Raw genomic sequence first — 5,711 nt, forward strand, 5'->3', positions numbered from 1 at the left:
TTAGACTTCCTAATCAGATGTTTCAGGTGATCATGGTTTCTCTCTGTGCAAACTGCTTAAAAGGAAAGCAACAAAAAATGTCAATCCTCTATAAAACTGAAGAAAAAGGTTGAGTTTTTGAAAAAGGAAAGGTTATTGTGACTTTTATTTAAATAATCCCTGTGTAAATACTCAAAATTGGCTTAGGAGGTTTATATATCAGGAGCTGGCCTTGAAGAACCATTAAAAGAGAGGAAGGACCAGCATACATGGCAGCACAATCACTAGAAGCAGTGGATTGCAAAGGGTCTACTTTCTAAAATTATTCTCAAGAACACCCCAATGAGGATGACAAATGACAGGAACCAGAACAAGCTTTAATCATATTTTATGGAGTAGGTATGACTGAACCAATATTTTCCATCAAATTGTCCATAGAATTTTAAATTTGTACTAGAAAGGGTTTTGCAGAGTATCTTGTCCATTCTCCTTTATTTGAGAAAATAAACAGAGAGGAAAAGTGATCTCACAGAAGTGGCAGTAAAAGGACTCAAAACCAGGTCTTAGGATTCTAAATAAATTAGTCTTTGAGTGATAAAAGATGAATGGAAATATATCACTTAGATTCCTACTAATGAACCTGATTTAAAGTTAAACAGTGTTTTTATTTTTGCCAAAGGCAATTTTCCCTCTGGAAAGTTTGCCCTACATCTGACTGGTTAAGGAGTCTTCTCATTCATCTGGTCTATATATTCCTTGTTCAAAATAAAGGTGTCATACTTTTCTCATCCTTAAGAGAAAAAAATGTATTGTGTAGTCATTTAGTCCTCTAGTTTTTTTTCAGAAGAGCTTCTAAAAGAAGGGGGAATTCATATTGGTGTCGAACAATTTAGTGTTTAACTGACAGAAAATTCCTTTTGCTTACAAGATTGGTAGAAGAATAAATGGGGAATTTCTTGCTCTTGAAGTCCTGTTATGTTTGATTTGCTATGCCTTGAAACACTCTGGAGAATCTTATTTATGATTCAAAGGATGACAAGAATAGTGCAGGGGGATGTTAGCAAGGGAGACATAGCATTTGATAAATATTCGTTGAATAAGGCTAGCATTGCTCAGAGGAGGGGGCTTTTTTCTGGTTGGCAAATAAATGTTCAAATCCTTGATTAAACTCCTTTAGGGGCATCCTGCAAGATAAACCTTGAGGTCTTTTGCTGATGTAAAGTTGAGGACAATGGTGCACTTTCTAATTCAGTATCAAAGTTTGACAGGTTCCCCTTGCTGCTTAGAGTCGAATGTATGACCTAAAGGAAGATGAATACATTAATTCAACTGCCTGATTTTCTTTTGGTTTATGCCAACCTCTCTGGTGCACTGGATATATGTGATTATTCCCTCCTTTTCTTGATTTAAGTGATCTCAGGATTATCCACCTTTCTGTCCCTAGCGAGAAGAAAAAGAATTAAAAGAAATAAGCAAGTCCTAAATAAGCTAAAAACAAGTTATACGTTTTTCTCTCAGGTTTATGCTAGCTCAATTGTCTGTACATCAACTTCAGAAAATAGGAAATTATATTAATTTATTATTCAGCTAAAATAAAACATAAAGGGAATTCATCCATGGTTCTATGGTGTCAATGGTCAAAGTGAGATGAAGAGCCTCTTCTAGAATTTTTATCCAGTTCTCTAAAGTAGAGTAAGGAAGTCAGCTGTTTCAAGGAGACCAAGAGCAAAGTACAGAGAGAAGGTAGAAAACCATCATAAGGACTAGTCTCAGGGGAAAAAAAACTAATTGATATATTAAAAATTAACAGAAAAAAATGTCAGCACATAAGTCAGATGGCCCATTTTCTAGTTATAAAATTGTTGCCCATTTGTCTAATACTATACAAGTAGCTCCATCTCTTTGGACCTAATGTTTGACTTCCAAATTTAGAACTAGTTATAATAGCATTCTGAGATTTTTTGATTCAAATCTTGCCATTGCCCAGTGGTTTTGCTTTTTTCTCTTTTAATTTTTGGGAATATCATCAGACATAGTATTTATGCCACAGTAGTAAGCAAATGAAACTGGATTTGTGAGATATATCACTCAAGTGAGTTTGTGGTGACCATTTCCAAGTCAGTGTGTGCCTTGGGGCAGGAAGTCAAGGACTGGGATAAAATGGCAGTGATACCTGAGGGCTACATTCCTCTTTGTCCTTTATTTTGCTACTGTTCCTCTCACTATTCTCTTCTTACAAACTGCTGGCAGGAACTTCCTCTGAGATGGCAGGGTTGGAAGCTGAGGCCGTGGTGGCATGAGCAACATGAGGGAAACCTGGAAGCAGTCCTCAAGCAGTGAGCATCAGAGACATAGTTTTTACCCTCCACCACCTCCCCAGAAGTGGTGACCAGTGTGAGACAGACATGACTACCAAGTGTCTGTAGGAGGGAGAACTGAGGACAATTTAATCTTCCTCATTTTCTATTGTTCCTAATCTTTGATCCAGACAGGAAGCAAAATGTTCTTGGCTCTTTTGCTTTCTTGGGAAGTAAGTTGTGCAATCATCTCCTTGCCCAAAGTTCTTATAAGGGTGATAGGGAGGAAGGCTATGAGATGGTTGTAGGTAAATGCTTGCATACAGAAGCATTAATTCAATTCTTTTTAAACCATTCTATGGATAAAAAGCAATGTGATCACAACCTACCAAGATTCAGTTTGTGAATGCATTGGACAGGAAACTGGGAATTGGACAGGTGTGGTTAGGGCTCAATAACTATAGAGAGATGGTAGAATTCTTATTTTAATATTTTGAGCAACATTCCTTTTCATCTCCTAGTTTAATTTTGGACCTGGCTGGAAGTAATTAAATCTAAGTTGTTTCCCACAACCACTGTCTTACCCCATGGGCTTGGTTTCTGCTCCAGGCAAGAAGGGAAGCACTATATAGCTTTGTAGGCTAAGTGTCCTCTGGTTGTCAGTGGAGACACTCCAGATTTTAGGGAAGGATTATCTGACACATGTAGCAGAGCAAATAACTTATGAGGCTACTAGGTTGTGTCTCAAGAGGAGCTCCACTTTTTGGGTAATTAAGATATGGCATTCCTTTGCTGGATGACATAGTGAGTGACAGATTGCCTTTCTGGAGAATTAAGGCAGGTAACATTTTATATATTATTTACATGTTATATATATATATGTGTATATATATGTATACATATATATATAATGTATACTAGGAACTAGGAATACAAGGTGGGATGGGAGGACAGTGCCAACAAATTTCACATGTAAAAGCTAATGGAATTTTTTTAAATCAGAGCTTTACTAATTTCCTCAATGATCACATTAATGTTTTAAATTACAGTAACTATCATAGGAGGCTTTTGCTCTTATGCTTGCCTCCACGTTAATTTAGCACAAAACAATTTTTATGAAAATCTTCCCCAAATGTATTCATATTTTTCTACTTTATTAAAGAACTTCTGAATTTAATTTAAGGTTTTCTTGATGATTTGTAAGCATCACAGCATGTCACATCAGAGAGACCAAATTACAACTTTCTAAGTCTCAGTTTCTTATCTGCAAAATGGGGAAAACAATATATGTGCTGTGTCTATTACACAGGAATGATATAGGGTTTGAATGAAATAATGCTTTGAAAACAATAAAGGCTTTAAGAATATAAGGCACAATTATTATACCGTGCTATAACATACAATGGCCTATTAAAAACTCTTGATGTAGGTTGGGTTCTGTAATCTGTACTAAATCATTCAAAATGATTTGCAGATTATTATTCTGCCAAGCTATTTCTTCCTTCTGCTCTCCATGTCACTGGGCTCAGAAAACACAAGCACCTGTCTGAAGAAAATATTTTCAAAGCTTCCTTGTGAACACAAAGGAGAATGAATGAAGCTGAATATATTTATTCATCTGCCTGATTTTCTTTTGGTTTATACCAACCTCACATGCAATAGGTATATGGTTGTTCTCTTCTTTTTTGGTTTAAATGACCTCAGGATTATTAATTTTTTTCTGTTCCCACAGAAAAGAAAATGAATTAAGGGAAATTAGTAAGTCCAAAATAGCTTAAAAACAAGTTACATTTTTCTCTCAGACAATTTGGCAAAATATTTTTGCACATTAATATGTCTACATTCATTTTTAAGGACAGAAGCTATTTAAAGAATTCAGCCATAGATGTCTGACTCAGGAATTTCCTAAATGAGGGGAGCTTAATAATGTGATACTTGTGGAAAGAACAACCATCACAATGAGTACTGAGGAGGAATAAGTTTAAACTTTTCAAGTTGGACCAGCCCTTCATATGTTTATAAGCATAAGAAAAAAATACAATGCCTGTCATGTTATATATTGTCTTAGGAAAGCTTGAGAGCCATGCAGCTTTTGCAGGTGTTGTGCATTAGAAGAAGCAGCATGGAGAATATAATTCCTTTTGACATTTTCAGACTGCAGCACTCATCTTAGGAGGTCAAAGATGGGATTTACTATCATGCACATGGCCCAGAAGGAAAGTAGATCTATTATTCCAGAGAAAGCTTCCATTTTCAAATCCATATTCCAAGCAAAACTACCAACAGGGAGAGAATTTCTCAGAAGGTTCCTGAGTCTAGTTGAATCAAAGGAAGAGATATAGTCTAGATCTAGGTGTGGAATCTAGAAAGAGTCAGAATTAAAAATCCTGACCCCTGTGTGACATTATGGTGAAATAGAATTATCCACTGGAATCCCAACCTTGCAGACCCCCAGTCTCCAGGGACTGACCTTATCTACCCTGCAGACCTTCCCCTTCTCCCTTTGATCTCTTCCCCTCAGGAAATCACCTTATCTACCTTAGGACATCTCCCTTATCTACAAGATTTCCTAACCTAAGGACATTCCTCTACCCTGTTTCATTCTGACTACTACTCCATAAAAACTCTAGCCCAGGCTCAGCTCTGGGTCACTCACCAACTTTAGGTGGGAGACCCTAGCTGGAGCTAGACAATAAAGTCCCTTTGCATATTGCATTGTTGGTTCAAGACTCATTTATTGGGATACTTCTCCGGGTACAACATAGGGAAAGACAAGGAAATAAATTTTAATAGCTGACCTTGGATCTGTGATTCATGGATATGGAGTCAGAAGACTTGAAACAAAAGTTCAGTTCTTCTAAATACCACCTGAATTGTCTTCAGTAAGTCATTTCCCTCTGAGGTCTTCAGTTTTCTTCACCTATAAAAAGAGGGAACTGCACCTAATAATTTATAAGGTCCCTTCCATATCTAAAATCTGATGATCCTAAGTTAAAAAGGGAGTCCTCATTAGTCACCACGGAAGTTCACTCTATTCCTAGATTTCTCATGCAAGGACTCTATTCCACCCTTGGCCTTCTCACAAAAGATATAGTCTCTGCTTCTTTGACAGCTTCCTCTGATTGACTGGTTCCTCCCAGAATCTCCATTTAAAGGAAAATTTCCAGGGAATTCATGTCTTCATTTCTCTTGAGGATCCATTCCTGACTCTCCAGAGGTTTTCAACCATACCATCACATTGTTGCTTTCCCCTAACCTCTTTTAAGCTCTGCCTTTATGTGCTTTCTCCCTCAATTAGAATATAAATTCCTTGAGGATAGTAATTGTCTTTCTCTCTGCTTATGTTTGTATTCTTACTGGTGAGCACAATACTTCACACATAGTAAATGCTTGTTAACTTGACTATTAGTGGCACATTCTTGAGAAGTTCTCTGT

Source organism: Gracilinanus agilis, chromosome 3 (genome assembly GCF_016433145.1).
Source record: "Gracilinanus agilis isolate LMUSP501 chromosome 3, AgileGrace, whole genome shotgun sequence".
Lineage (NCBI taxonomy): Eukaryota > Metazoa > Chordata > Mammalia > Didelphimorphia > Didelphidae > Gracilinanus > Gracilinanus agilis.